The sequence below is a fragment of the Canis aureus genome, chromosome 11 (assembly GCF_053574225.1).
Source record: "Canis aureus isolate CA01 chromosome 11, VMU_Caureus_v.1.0, whole genome shotgun sequence".
Taxonomy (NCBI): Eukaryota; Metazoa; Chordata; class Mammalia; order Carnivora; family Canidae; genus Canis; species Canis aureus.
Genome location: NC_135621.1, coordinates 15888977 through 15905213, shown reverse-complemented (window position 1 = coordinate 15905213; position 16237 = coordinate 15888977). Strand labels below are relative to the sequence as shown.

Genomic DNA, 16237 nt, shown 5'->3' with positions numbered 1-16237 from the left:
TCACTTTGGAATCTTTATTTGAATAGATATGTAACATGTCATTACTTATCTATGAAGGAAATTAAAAATCAGGGTTACTGCTATAGTCAGGCTACTTTTTTTTGCCAGTGCTAAATCATGAACATGATTTACATCGTGACTCATGATTATATACACATTCTTTGTTGTAGACAAAGGAAATTAAAATTTAAAAACTGATTTTAAATTTTATTTTAATAGCATGCAGAAACAAAAGAAGAATGAGTATATCCAATTCTGGGTCTCTGCAAGGTAAGTCCAATATTTTGTTCTAACATTTTCCCATCAAATATAGTAGAAAGAAGTTGAGTTGCTGTTGTGCTGCAATCTGACATTTAGGCTTATGTTTTTAAAATTTTCATGTTTCTCATGTTTCTGATTCATTATATTGTGCAACGAAAGCATCTCCATTTCATTTAGCATTCTGTTGAATCTGCAGAGATCTTGCTACTTTAAATGTATATGCACTGTTCTTCTAGCATAAAAATCAGCCATTAAGTTGGAATGATGGAACAGCGATTTCTGGTTTTTATAGTGATTAACAAGGCTTACTTCCCCCTACAGAGATCATCTAACTGACATGTCGTACGTACATTGATGACCAAATAAGAGATTGACAGTAACTCTCATGTCCTGTCAGGCATCCATTGGATTTTTCCAAATGCAGTAAATGATCTTTGGCTTTTCAAGTAGCTGTTGAAGAATGCTACATCCATTAATTACTAAAGGTACTAGAAAAAGTCCTTAACCAAGATGTGGATGGATAGTTATTTAGGAAAGCAGAGGCTAGAAAGAGAGCTATTTAGTATTAATGAGATTATAGAGTAATTTGATTCATTATGGCTACTAGCGAAATTGAACAGAACAATCAAAGTTCATTACCAGGCTGATTTCCTGAGCAGGGAAAGAGTAGAAATAATACTGTGTATATGACTACCTTCCCCACACCTTCATTTGAGATTTTTTTTTTATTGTTTCTTATCAGTAAAAATCATACTTTTCTTATTCTCTTTACTTAACAGACATTCCAAAAGAAATCATTTATGGTATGTGTAATGAAATCAGAAAACTATAATTGCTCATCTGAACTTAATATAATATAAGCTATAAGAATTTAAAAAACTGGCATTACCTTAAAATCTTTTCAATGACAAAATGCAAAAAAAAAAAAAAAAATCAAGTTAGGTTGCTGTTTACTTTCCATGGCCAATACCATTAAAACAAAATGCCAAGAATTCAATTTATGTAAATTTTTTCAGTTAAATTATTTATAATAGGAAATTCTCTCACCTTTCTGAAGTGAAATAAATGCAAATTTAATTCATTAGATGACTAGACTGGTATAAAACCTTAGAGGAAATGCAAATGATAATTGAAAATATAGAAATGATACTTGTTTTGGTGATACAACAAATCAATCAGCATAAATTGTCAAGCTTACAAAAATATCGCTAATATGTATTCTATATCGCCCAGTAGAAGGCATGCTGCTCTATTCAAGACATACATTTCAGAGGGGAATGAGAGAAGTAGGAATTGTGGGTTCAAGTTGATCTGAAAACCATAAACCTTTCAGCACGACCATGCCCCCACCTCTCAGGAAAGACCCCTAATGAAGACACTGATGAAGAAAGACATGGCTTTTGTCCCAGCTTCTCTCCTTGACAATTCTCTGATTTTACCTAAGTTATGTGACCTCTCTGAGCATCAATACCCTCATCTGTATTAAATGGAGTTTAAATCGTAGATATATAAATTGCTAGTCATGCCCCTACCATGAAGATTTTATAAGAATCAAGTGAAATTGGGCAGCCCGGGTGGCTCAGCAGTTTAGCGCCACCATCAGTCCAGGGCCTGACCCTGGAGACCCGGGATCGAGTCCCACGTCAGACTCCCTGCATGGAGCCTGCTTCTCCCTCTGCCTGTGTCTCTGCCTCTTTCTCTCTCTGTGTCTCTCATGAATAAATAAATAAAACCTTTGGAAAAAAAAAAAAAAAGAAAGAATCAAGTGAAATAATGAGCACATGCTTGGTATGTGATAAAACACCACAGAGCTGGCGTGCATTAGTAGCTAGTTACACTTGAGTCCCAAGCTGCCGGCCTGGAAGTCTTCTAGAATCAAGTACAAAATCTACCCAAGCAGTCTTCCCTTGGCTGTCCCTACTCCCTGGATTTCTGTGACATATGAGGCCTACTGACATTTGTTGAGCGCCTATTACCTACTCCTTTTTATAACCTAATCACATCCCCATGACCATTCAGAGAGCTGAGTTTTGCTATTTACATTTTACAAATGAGGAAAGAAACTCACATGGACTAACTTGCCTAATTTTATTTGGAAATAACAGGATGCAAACCCAGCTCTGTCTTGCTCTCTTGCTGCAATGCCCCAACTTTTTTTTTTTCCTACCTAAATCTGTAGCCCATCTGAATTTGTCCCTCTGGCTGAAGTGCAATTGGAGGAGAAGATTCACAAGTCAACTATGAGCACAAGCAGGATCCTCTCCTGTGTTCTAAGGTAGCTGCTTAGCTTCCAGACTGTCGGTATCCAGCCATCCCAGAGGCCCCCAGGGAACTCAAGTGTCACCACCTCCATCCTAATGAATTCCGGGGCACTGTTACTCCACTTGCACATCTCCACCTTCCCTTTCAAACTCTTGAGAAGACACAAAACAAAGCTACCTCATGAGCTTACATTAATCTAAATCTTCTTGGGCCCTGAGAATTTAGCTGCGGGATCCCAGCTAAGATCATCATGACAATTTGATAAGGACAGTTGAAGATGGACAAAATGTCCAATAGGGTGACAGAAAAGTACACAATGAATTGAGAAAGCAAAGCTGGCTCCAAAGCTTCCCATCACTAGCTCAGCGACCTTGGGCAGTTATCAGACCTCCGTGAGCCTCATTTTTCTCATACAAAGATGTAAATAGCACCTCAAAGTGTTGGGAGATAAGCGAGGTCACTGTAGGGGAAGCTCCTAACAAAAGAAGGCACTCAACAAATGAGAGTTTGGTGGAATTAAAAAGTGAAAAGATGTACTTCTGGTAACAATGCCTACAAAGCTTTTTACAGATTCAGGACAATTGCTGCCATGAATTAATAACACAGGAGAATGTGCATGAAGAAAGAAAAAAAAAAGAGGTTATTTCTTTGACCAGGGATAGGATGAAGAGAAATTATGTAAGAGGAAGAAAAGTATAGTTAAACACAATTTCAATCACAATTTAACATTTGTCTTATAGGGTCTATTTTTTCTTTTATTTCAAGAAAATGACAGCCCATTCAAGAAAACTAGGTAAAAGTTATGTGCAATTAATTTTTTTTGTTTCTTTTTACTACTTTATATTGTAGTCATGGAACAATTTTGTTTAAAATGTTTTATAAAAACCCAGTTCAAATGTAAAACACTGAACATGGTATTACAAAGTCACAGAAACCATATCATTAGCCTATGCTTGTTACTCAGCAATTGAATGAAGCAGCACTTTAAAACATCTAGAAAACCAAATTCATGACCTCAGAAAAAGCAATAATTGTTTTGCAAATTAAAATCCTTTTCCCCACTCCAGTCAGTAACTTAATCTTTGAATGTAAATGTGGTATGCAGTGTGAGTAACCTGAAGGAGGACGCACCTGTCATTTTGCCTCAGTGCCAGCAAAATATCTCCAGTTGACAGTTATTAATTTCTACTCAAATTATCCCGGAAGAGGGTCAAAGAGAACTAATGGTTTTATTTTTCATTCCAGGAAGTGTTGTGTTTCAGTATTCAGAATGCAGTGCTCTGTAGAGAGAGCTGCAGCAGAAAGCAGGAGACCTCCATGACCTCTCCAAAAAAAAAAATATTAGCAAGATTATTAAGTGTATTAACCCTTCCCCTGTCTTGGGCACTTTCCCACAAACCACATTAAAAATACCAAAGCCGTTTATTTATTCTTGATCCGCTGTGAGTGAAATACACAGTTTTAACTTACCTAGAAATATAAATGTGTAGTTATGTATGCGTGACCAAGGATTAGGAGAGTTTTTATTCATTCACTCTCCAATTTAGTCTTTGATTTTGGAATTTTGGCATAGCAAATATGTATATAAAAGTAAAAGGGATCTGGAGAGCCTGAATGGCTCACTCAGTTGAGCATCTGACTCTTGATTTTGGCTCAGGTCATGATCCCAGGGACATGGGATCAAACCCCACATCTGGCTCTGTGCTCAGCCGGGAGTCTGCTTCAAATTCTCTCTCGCCCCCACTCCGTCTACCCCTCCCCCTGCTCACTTGCGCGCGCGCGCACACGCGCGCGCGCGCGCTCTCTCTCTCTCTTTCTCTCTCCTTCTAAATAATTACATAAATTAAATATTTTTTTTAAAAAAAGTAAAGGAGATCTAAAGACTATGACTTATATGATTCTTTTTCTCCTCACTTCCTAGCTAGGTGATCTGTGTGACATGGGCAGTATCATGATAAAATCAATTGTTTTATTCAACCCAGATGTCATTCTTTCAACTGGCTCACAGAAGTTTCAACAAATTCAGTGTGATGGTGTCACACGCAAGTAAGACCAAACAATCTTAGTTGGGATTTTACGAAAGTGTGGTGCCCATCCAGGTGCACCTTTTAGGTAACTATAGAAATCATATTGGAATTTGATAGTTGCCCATATTGGAATTTGATGGTTGTGTATTGGAATTTTATGGTTATATAACTCATAGTGTGGTATAGGGAAAGAACAGGAGATTTAGATTCAGAAGATCTAGTATCCATGTCCTAGCTCTTCCAGCATGGCCTTGCATGAGTCATTCTTGTGAACCTCAGTTTCTTCTCTTCAAAAACTCGTTGAAAATAATACCTTAAAAATTATTAAGAAATAGCAAGAAAGATTACTGTGATGTTTAAGAGAAATATCTAGGAAAGTATCTTTGCTACTTTTTAAAGCTTGTTTGAGATATAACTCACATACCATATATTTGGGCACAACGAATTGTACAATTTAATGCCTTTTTTAGTATATTCACAGGATTGTGCAACAGTCTAATTTTAACACATATCTGTCTCCCCAAAAAAGTAACCCATTAACAGTCATCCTCAATATTTCCTGCTCCTTCCACCCCCATCTCCAGGCAACCAAGAATCTATCTGCTATCTCTGTAGATTTCCTATTCTGGACATTTCATAGAACTGTATTCATATAATATGTAATTTTTTCTGACTGGCTTCTCTCGCTCGGCATAACTTTTATAATCTCCATCCATGTCGTATGTGTATCAGTACTTCGTTCCTTTTTATTGCCAAAGAACTTTCCATTGTATGGAGAGCCCACATTTTATTTATCCATTCATCAGATGATGGACATTTGAGCTATTTTACATGTTTTGGCTCTTATGAGTAACACTGCTATGAACGTTCATGTACAAGATTTTGTGTGGATGTGTGTTTTCATTCTGTGTTTTCACTCTGATGGGTATGTATCTAAAAGTGCAACTACTGGATTCTATAACTGTTTAACATTTTGAAGAATCTGCCAAACTGTTTTCTAAAGCAGCTGTGCTATTTTACATTCACCAGCAATGTACAAGAATGTCAATTTCTCCACATTGTCACCAACACTTGTTATCATTTGGCTTTTTTATTATAACCATCCTAGTGGGTGTGTAGTGGCATGACATTATGGTTTTGATTTGCATTTCCTTAATGACTAATGAGTTGAATACCTTTCATGTGCCTATTAACTATTTGTATCACTTTCTGGGAGACATGTCATAACCCTCTGCCCATTATGTAATGGAGTTATTGTTTTATTGTTGAATTGTAAGAGATATTTATATATTGTAGCTACAAGTGCCTTGTATATACAAATATATACCTGCCTTGTATATACAAATATATCAGATATATTTGCTATTTTCTGCCATTGTGCGGGTTGTGTTTTTACTTTCCTATTGTTATTATCTATGCCACAATGTTTTTTTTTAAGATTTTATTTATTTATTCATGAGAGACACACAGAGAGAGAGGCAGAGACACAGGCAGAGGGAGAAGCAGGCTCCATGCAGGGAGCCTGACGTGGGACTCGATCCCAGGACCCCTGAGTCACGCCCTGGGCCAAAGGCAGATGCTCAACCACTGAGCCACCCAGACATCCCTCACCACAATGTTTAAATTTTAATGAAGTTCAACTTATTTTTTCTGTTGTTGATTTTGTTTTTAATTTTAGCATTGTACAAAAAAGGCTTTACCTAACCTAAGGTCGTAAGATTTACGCCCAAATTTTCTAAGAGTTATGTAGTTTTAAGTTCTTACATTTGAATCTATGATCCATTTTGAGTTAATTTTTGTTAATGGTCCCAGATAGAGGATCAGCTTTATTGTTTTGTAAATTTAGTATGCCCAAATCAATACATGTTCATTAAGAAAAATCAGAAAATATATACAAGAAAAAGAAATGAAATAAAAAATACCCACAATCCTATTTATCCCTAAATAATTACTTTTAGCATACTGGTTTGTTTACAAACTTCTTCTCGGTGTGTATATTTTATTTAATTTTTAGTGGGATCACATAATGCACATAGTTCTGTAGGCAACTTTTTTTCCTATGATAATTGTAAACATATTTACATATCATTTTTTTGGACTTTTGTGAACTTCAAGTTCTTGAGCTAGTATAAAAGCAAGTAGTTGTGAGGATCAAACAAAATAATGGTGTCAAAGCATTTTGTAAGACTTTATTAATAGAGTAATTTCACTTTGTTTTTATTGTTGTGCTAAGTTAGACCATTTTACTGAAATTCTTTCTTCAAATACTCTATAAAAACGCCATCCAGTTACATTAGCAAATTAATGATTTTTTTAAATGCCTATGTCCCCTAAAGTCATCAAGATTAGCAGTCTGTATCTTTGGGTCCCCAAAGCCTATCACAATTCCTGACCCACATTAATGCTCAACAATTGTCAGAATTCATGTTTACTCTTAATACCTCTGAATCTTTTAGAAATGTTGTTCTTTGATCATAAAGTTTATATTAGCAAATGTTTGATGAGTGTATGTTTATAATTGTTATATTTCCCTGATGGACTGACCCTTCTGTCATCATAAAATATTCCTATTTATCTCTAGAAACATTTTTTTGTCTTAAAGTCTGTTGTGGGGATCCCTGGGTGGCGCAGCGGTTTGGCGCCTGCCTTTGGCCCAGGGCGCGATCCTGGAGACCCAGGATCGAATCCCACATCAGGCTCCCGGTGCATGGAGCCTGCTTCTCCCTCTGCCTATGTCTCTGCCTCTCTCTCTCTCTCTCTCTCTCTCTCTGTGACTATCATAAATAAATAAAAAAATTTAAAAAAAAAAGATATGATTAAAAAAAAAAAGTCTGCTGTGTCTAATATTAGCATAACTATTTCAGTTCTCTTATGCTTTTTGCTTACATGATATATATTTTTCCATCTGTGAAATATAAACCACAACTGTGGAGCTCTTATCCTAAAGGTCTGCCTTTCTCCCTAGGCAGAACCCCAAAACCACTGCACTGGAGCTGGGGGTGGCTGCCTCTGGTCTTCTCAGCTTGCCCCTCCTGGTGCAGAACCTATACTACGTGAGACAGCTGGGGAGGGGAAGATTATGCCCCCAGGATTCAAGGCCTGCTGCACCTGAGACAGAGTTTCTGTTCTATGAATGGGGGCAGGATGGAGTAAGGTCACCCTGGTCCTCTTGACATTGGCTAACTGGAATTGAAGCTGGTGGGTGGGCGTGGGGAAGGAATGCTAGCAGCTTGCCCCTCCTGGGATGAAACTATAGCCCCAGGATGCGAGCTAGGAAGAAAGAGAGTTCTCATTTCCTTCACCACAACGTGCCCAGATTAGAAAATACCAGGTAGATTTTTCAGAACATGAGGGAGGTGATAGGGTGGGTTGTAGCTGAGATACCATAGACTCTGGTGTTCTTACCAAGATTTAGTAGATTTTCCTGAATGTATGCTTCTCCGTTTGCTGTATACTTCAGGAAAATTTCCAGAGACTTCAAATATTTCTTTTTATATGTTTCGCCAGTTAAATTGCTTAGGGTCTACTGATCTCCTTACTCTGACATTCCCATTATGATGATTTTTTAAGTGTTACTGAAATTTCTATCAGTGGAAACTTTCCGGGCAAAAAGCATTATAGGCTCAGAAACATCCCCTTAGAAGCTTTCAAATTTCTTGTTTTATAAGAAAGGAGTTGAAGAGGGAAAAAAAGGAGCCAGAGGCAAAGGCCTAAGGATGCCAATGCCTTGAGGCAGGTACCAGAAGAGATGTGAAGTCTTTAAGATGAACAATAAAACGGACCTAGAGGGCAATATGCTGCATGAAATACGTCAGGCAGAGAAAGATAAATACTGCATGATTTCATTTATGGGTGGAATATAAACAAAACAAATGAACAAGCAAAACAGAATCAAAATAGACTCATAGATATAGGAAACAAACTGTTGGTTACCAGGGGAGGGTAGGGGGAAAGGGGATGGGCAAAACAGGTGAAAAGGACTAAGAAGTACAAACTTCCACTTATAAAATAAGTCATGGTTATATGATGTACAGCAGAGGGAATATAGTCAAGAACATTGTAATAACTCTGTGTGTGACAGATGGTAACTAGATCAATTGGGGGGGAGCATTTCATAATGTAAACAATACTGAATCACTATGATGTACACCTAAAACTAATAGGTTATCGTGTGTCAGTTACACTTCAATTTTTAAAATGAGCAACAATAAGAGTTTCAGACTGTGCTGATAATGTTTTCAGGGCAGTTATGATTGGAAGTTGCCTAGGGGTCGAGCTGTTTCCCAATTTGTTTCAGAAGTGCACCTGCCAGGTCACTGGATAGTGAATAGCAGCTAACGAGATTGTCTCTGCACCCCCCCCCCTTTTTTTTCTTAAACAGAGACCAAATTAAAATAAAATCCAAAGCAACTCAGTATTATGATATAACTAGAGAGAACTTGGTGGCCTGTCTTCTGCCTCAGTCTTGGAGAAAGGATGTTATTAGAGAGAGAAGCTGGGAGATAAGTTGGAGAGAAATAGGAGAGCAAAAGAGGAGGCTGTTGGTTGGGCTGGCAGACAGAACTGTCTCTGGAAGCAGCAAGGAGAGAGAGAGAGAGGCTTTCTGCTTCCATGATATTCATTTGACATTCACAATCCCTTTTAAGGGGGGTTCAAATGCCATAGACGTGGGAGCTAGCAGGAAGATGGCACTGATGGATAGGTATCAACTGACAGCCAGCTGCGAAATTCTTATAATTTCATTCATTTTGGAATAAAACAATACTCCCTTTGAAATTTTTCCTCTGCTTGTGTTATAGTAGGATTCAGGAATTGTATTCATTCAATATGGTTGCCATAGCAAAATACCACAGATTGGGTGGCTAAAACAACAGAAATGTATTGTCTCACAGTTCTGGAAGTTGGAGGTCCAAGATGAAGGTATTGGCAGGTTCACTGTCTCCTAAGACCTCTTTCCTTGGCTTGTAGATGGCCAGTGTGCTGTGTCTTCACATGGTCTTTGTTGCATATGCAAGTAAACCTGGTTTCTCTTCCTTCTTCTTATAAGGAATACTAGTCATATTGGATTATAGGGCCCCATCCTTATGACTTCATTTAACTTTAATTGCCTCTTTAAAGGCCTTATCTCAAAATTAAGTCACATTGGGCGTGAGGTCATCAACATATGAATTTGGGAGAACACAATTCAGTTCCTAAGTATCATGTATACGAATGTTAGGAAAAATTGTGAATGACTTCTAAATGGTTAAAAAAAAAGAAGAAAATAAGAAATTGGTGTTTTGCTTAGCTCAATCATTAGGGTTATCTCCCCCTTTGACTAGCCTATTTAGAAAACTGATACTAATGAAAGTTTCTCATCCATAGCTATGCACACATTCCTCTTGATTCAAATGCAAACAGATTTGCCCCACAGAAAATGTAAATTAAATTCCCCTTTTAACCAGTTGTAACATTTTACTGGTTTCCTCATTAACTAATGAGTCTAATAAAATCTTTGACACTGTTCATTTTATATTTGTATGAAAATCATGATATTACCTTTTTAAAAATATGATCCTCAAAAATAACTAAAGATGATGTGGGCCGCATTATTGCTGCTGGGCTGATTTCTCTGCCTGTCATTGGTTTTCCTCTCCTTCCTAACTTTTCTGTCCTACTCACTGATGGAAAATAGCAGGCACATGCAACACTGATGATGGACAAGGAAACAATGGAGGCCATATCAGAATTCTATCATGTTTCAATAAGGAGCCTTGTTACTGAGAAGAATATTACCAAAGCTTTTAACATCAGAGATTAATGGTTCACAGATTGTCAAAATGTCATAGACTAACATATATCTATAAAATAGGTATGCTACTCTATCAGAAAAATTTACATATATTTAAATTTATCTTTTAGAACTTAGATTCCTTGTGGTTCTAGATATTCCAAAGTCCATTCTTACTTACTAAGATTAATACTTTAGATAGTTAAAATTTTTAAATTAACTGGGAAAAGTCCATAAACTATGTGCTTTGCGGTTATAATAAATTTCTCAACTAGTCCTAAATAATACCATACTATTTTTATTCTTTTTAAACATCAAAAAATGTCTATGTCTTGGTCTTGGAACTGTTTTCCTTGATTTCCTTAACCAACAATTTCATGATCATAAGCATTCAAGCAACATGAAGGACTTAATCAACACTTGCATAAATGCATCGGAAAACACTGTATAAACAGAGATAACTTTAAGCAAATATGTACTGTTCTTCTAAGCCATAATTTGTTTGAAAGTAGGTTAGTTCCAGAATATAGTGTAAAGTAGTTTTAACCTTAAGTGAAAACAACTTGCCTCCATCTCTTACCAAGGTGAACCTATACCCAATATATCGTAAGAAATATGTTAGCCATGATTAGGATGTACCAGGAATCTCTACAAAAGGATATCAGATAGACAAAGTAAATAACCTAATACCTTAGATTACCCAAAGCCATCTTATTCTTCTCCAATGGTATAAACAAATTAATTTGCTTTCTGGCCTTGGCATTTATGAATGCTAATTTAATCACGGAAATTTGGACTTCCTGTGACAGAGTCTGAAACCACATTGTGAACATGACTTTCACATAAGGCTTATTCCTTTTTCCTGAATTAGAAAGTAAAATTTTAAAAAACCTTTATGCTTGTATTAGACCCTAGGCAAAATCAGCATAACCCTGCCATCTCCTGTTAAGTTGATTCAGGACTCTGGGGAGCCATGTCACCATCTGGACTGGAGAGCAAATGGTCAGAGGGAGGCCTGGGAGAGTGTCCTCAAAAAGACCCCAGCTGGCGGAGCAGCCACCTGTTGCCAAGATGAGTGAGGGCACAATATATCGTGTTCATCATAATCCATCTGTTTCTAGTCTCCAAATATCCGATGCTCTCACGGCAGGGGACATCTGACACCAGGAGAGGGCTAACACAGAGAGGCCAAGACTACAAATCCAGCTAAGCAAAAGATGTCTAGAAGTTACTCATGATGACAGAGATAGAAGGCCATTTTGGTTAAGGAAAACAGAGGTAGTAGGCTTGGAAAAAGCAGAAAGGCAGGAATTATCTGGAGCCCAGGTGCTCAGTGAAGCCATAAGAACAGCATCAGTGAGTGGGTTGTTGTAAAGGCCTGCTGAACACAATGTCTCTGGATTCAGAGACATTGATTGTAACTTCAGAACAGACAGATACATGTAGATTAATTCAACTCCAGCCTAAGGCAAAGATATAGAATCTAGGATTAACTTATAGGCTCTGTAAATAATAATTATAAATAGCAATAGCCAGCATTTATATAGCACTTAGTAGTACTTTGCATATATTAATTCATTCAATCCTCACCATAACCCTGTGAGGTAGATACTATGATTCTTCCCAATTTGGAGATGCAAAATATTAAGTGCAGAAGATTGTAGTACCTGCCCCAAGTCATATTAGCGCTGGGATTTGAAACCCAGCAGCAGTCTGTATTCTTCACCAGTACTTTCATTTCCTTGTACCTTCCAAGAAACTTCAAAAGCAGAGCTCTCATCTTCTTATATTCTTACTGTACATCCCTCTTTCCCTACTCAACCCCTTTCACTCCAATTTCCCCTTTCTATCCTATCAAGAAAACCAGGTTGAATATTCATAGTGGAAACTAGGCAAATGACTGCAAATACATTGTATATGCCCTCTTCTTCCTCCCCCTCCAAATCCATTCACTGGAGTTGAAATGAGGAAGAACTTTTGTTATTTGGCTAGAGAGGTTTGGCTTTTGAGGGATTGAACTGTGTGAAGGACATGAGGGGTCTGTGTGTGTGTGTGTGTGTGTGTGTTGCATACCCACGTGTGTTTATGCACATGCACATATGATACCATGTAAAGGGCAGTGGGTAGGATGTAGAAGGTAGAGATTGAAGAACAGCTAAAGGTTGAAGATGGGAGCTGGAGGGGTTGTGTTTAGGAGGAACTCGCTGAAACTTGTGACTTATACAGGCTGAGTAAAGCCCAAGTGATAAAATGTGGAACAGTTGGGGAAAGGGCAACAGAAGGGACCAAGACACTCAGCACAGCACCAGCAAGTGACAGTGGGTGACTCAGAACCAGCAGACCTCAAAGAGACAAAAGCAGATTAATGGTCTTGTTCTTCAGATCTTATGAGAACTCTCCCAGAGAACCCTAGAAATAAGAGAGAGATTTTGAATGGGAGCAGGAAAAAATTGAGGCCCCTGAGTTGTACAGGTGACCACCGCCAAGCAGCAAAATGTGGGTATTTATGTTAATGTGACCTCATTGTTTGCAGAGACTAGCAAGGCCTGGCGATGTCCTGGCTTGCTGGATACTCAGGATAGGGAAGCATAACAGGAAGGTAATATAAGCCAACCTCTTCCATCATGTGAGCACAACTACCAACATATTCTACTTAATAAAAGTCAACACAAATGTTATGCTAGAATGGCTTATAATCTATCAAGACCTTTTTTGTTGGGGTTTTATTTTTGTAGCCATCTTTATAAATATTAATTTTAATCATATATTAAAATGGTTGTCCTTTTTGTGATGGAATTCTCACAATGGGTACATTTTTATTCGTTTTTCCCACTAGTACTGACACTTGATAGTCAAGCTTGTCCCTCCAGATGTGATTCAATTCACATCCTAAGAAATTAAACTGTGCCTTTTTAACTATCCACTGAACTTGTGCTTTCTTAGTTTGCCTAAAGTCAGATTCCAAGGACCAGGTGACACAAGATTTAAAAAAAAAAAAAAAAACAGAACAAGCACTTTTGATCTAAGCTAATGTGACTGGACCATATGTAATAGCCCTGCTGTCCTTCTCCTATTTTTTATTTTGTACATATCTTTTCAGTCATCAGCTGTAGCAGGCAATCTTAAGGGGGAAATAGCCTTTAAAAATTTCTCAAAAGAATGAAGTATGAGCAGATGTCCAAGAGAAAGATAAAATAACATTGAAAATAAAATGTAGAGATTTATTGGCACATGTTAGCAAACTGTAATAGAAAATGTTGAGGACCTTCGAGTACAACACTAAAAGAGAAAAAGTAAAAAGTCTTATTTTCATTCCATTGTGTTCAATAAATCATGTAGTTCCAATTATTTCTGAGAAAGTTTTTCACTTACTATGAGTTGCCATTAGCTGTTAGGTCCAATTTATCATATGCAAAACACTTTCTCCTATATATGTTATTATAGATGAACATATTACATATATGTAAGTATTTAGGTATTAATTTATAGCATATAACATTTTAACTTAAAATAAAGCTCCTCCTTATAAAACAATATACTGATGTTTATTTTTTTAAAAAATCTTCATTTTGGAATAATAATAATAGAATAACTATATCAATGAGTCAATCAAATTCCATGGGAAAAGGAATAATATTGAAACATAGTTCATGTTCTTCTCTTTTAAAAAATAGAGGATATGGTTGGCGTTAAATCAACTCTTTCTATAAATACTGGCAGAGATATAATCAAATAAGAAGTAGAATATTATTTACTTACTAAGAGGAAGTAAATTATTAAGTATGCTTTGAGTACCTATTATGAACTAGGCACTATGAGGTTACTATTAGTTGTCAATGCTTACTCTATGGTTAGTGAAAAAACAGACATGTAAAAAACTAAAGTGTAAGACAGAACTAGATAAGAATCGGCACTTTGGAATAAGATATTACCTCACATCACTAGAATGACTGCTATAAATATATATACATATCTATTGGCAAGGATGGGGAAAAATTGCAACACTTGTAGCTCTTAGTAGGATTGTAAAATGATGCAGCTACATTGGAAAAATAGTATGGAGTTTCCTCAGAAAAGTTTAAAATAGGAGGGGCCTGGGTGGCTCAGTTGATTACAAAGACCACTCGGTTTCAGCTCAGGTCATGATCTCGGTGTTGTGGGACGGAGCTCCACACTGAGCAGAGTCTGCTTGTCTCTCTTCCTTTCCCTCTCCCTTTCTCCCTCTGCCCCTCTGTTCCTCTCCCTTTCTGGCCCTCTCTCTGCTCAGCCTCTAAATAAATAAACAAATTAATGAACTAATTTTTTAAATTAAAAATGGAACTGTCATATGATCCACCAGTTGTATTCCTGGTATTTATCCAAAAGAGTTAAAAACAAAATCTCAAATAGATATTTGCACACCCATGTTCACTGCAGTGTTATACACAGCAGCCTAGATATGTAAGCAACCTAATGCCATCAAGGCATGAATGGATAAAGAAAATGTGGAATATGATGTATAAAAAGAAGGAATTCCTGTCATATGCAAAAGATGAATGAACTTAGAAGACATTATGCTAAGTGAAATAAGCCAACCACATAAAGATATACACTGCATGCTTCTACTTATATGAGTTATCTAAAGTAATCAAACTCATAGAAACAGAAGGTATAATGGTGGCTGCCACTAGGAAGAGGGGGATATAGGAAGTTGTTCAATGAGTATAGATATTCAATTATGCAAAATGAAAAACCTGTAGAGATCTTTGTGCAACAATGAACATACAGTTCACAATACTATAACATCTACTTAAAATTGTTAAAAGGGTAAGTTTATGTTATGTGTTTTTTACCACAATAAAAGGAGTCCTTCAAAAAAAATTAGTGCTTTGGTAGCATAAAGAAAGGAATGATTAATTCTGATTCAGGGGAACATAGCTTCAGAGTGGTGGCAGCATTTGACCTGAAGTTTGAAGAGTAAAATATTGATGTACAAGAAGGTATAGGGCAGCATTAACAAAGACCCAGTTAAGTGAAAGTTCATGGACTGTTTGAGAAACCACTAATCTGGGTGGCTAGAATATAGGCCATATAGGATCAGCTCAGAGCACTCCTCAGCTTCCTTTAAAGGACAATAACATCTTTTCTGTTATCTATAACAATTTACAGCTATTTTACCAGAATAGAATGTTATTTTATATCCTCATTGTAAAAGTCTTATACATCGTAGCTTATTTAATACTCCTCCTAGAAAGTGTGGAAAGAAATAAAGATTGTGATTCCACTAAATCTTGATGTTTTGCCTTTAAATTTTGAACAGTTGTTTGTCATGACCTGACATAGGACAAAAGTAACTCAACTCAAGAAACACAGACATTAAAAACACTATTGAGAGAAAAAGTATATACGAAGCTCATTACTTAGTTTGTAATTCTGATATATATAAGAATATATTTTGGGAGGTGTCTGGGTGGCTCAGTTGGTTAAATGTTTGCCTTTGGCTCAGGTCATGATCCCAAAGCCCCAGATCAAGCCCTGCATCAGGCTCCCTGCCTAGGTGAGAGCCTGCTTTCCCTCTCCCTCTGTCCCTCCCCATTCCCTACCCCCTACCCTGGGCTCATGCTCCCTATCTCTCACTCACTCTGTCAAATTTATTCTAAGACAGTTATCAACTTTAATGGCCAAAACATATCTGTCTAATTTGACAAAGACATTGATAATTAAAATAGAAAGAAGGGAGTAAGTAAGAATAATGAATTTAGACTTGGACATGTTTGAGATGCTTACGGGACATTCAGATAAAAATGTTGAATAATTAATTTTAACAGGAAGTTGGAACTTAGAAAAGGGATTGACTAGGATGAAACCCATACACGAACAGTCAACTAATTTTGACAAGGGCACCAAAAACAATTAGGAAAGGATCGTCTTTTGTTAA

At 37.0% G+C, this 16237-nt stretch overlaps 1 long non-coding RNA gene across 1 annotated transcript in view; it reads left to right on the top strand.

Annotated features, from left to right (window-relative positions):
- The window catches only part of LOC144323433 (uncharacterized), a 121606-nt gene that overhangs the window by 59931 nt on the left and 45438 nt on the right, over positions 1-16237 (top strand). Inside the window, exon 3 of the long non-coding RNA XR_013388868.1 lies at positions 220-270. This is a non-coding gene — a long non-coding RNA (uncharacterized LOC144323433). The remainder of the gene's footprint in view (positions 1-219; positions 271-16237) is intronic.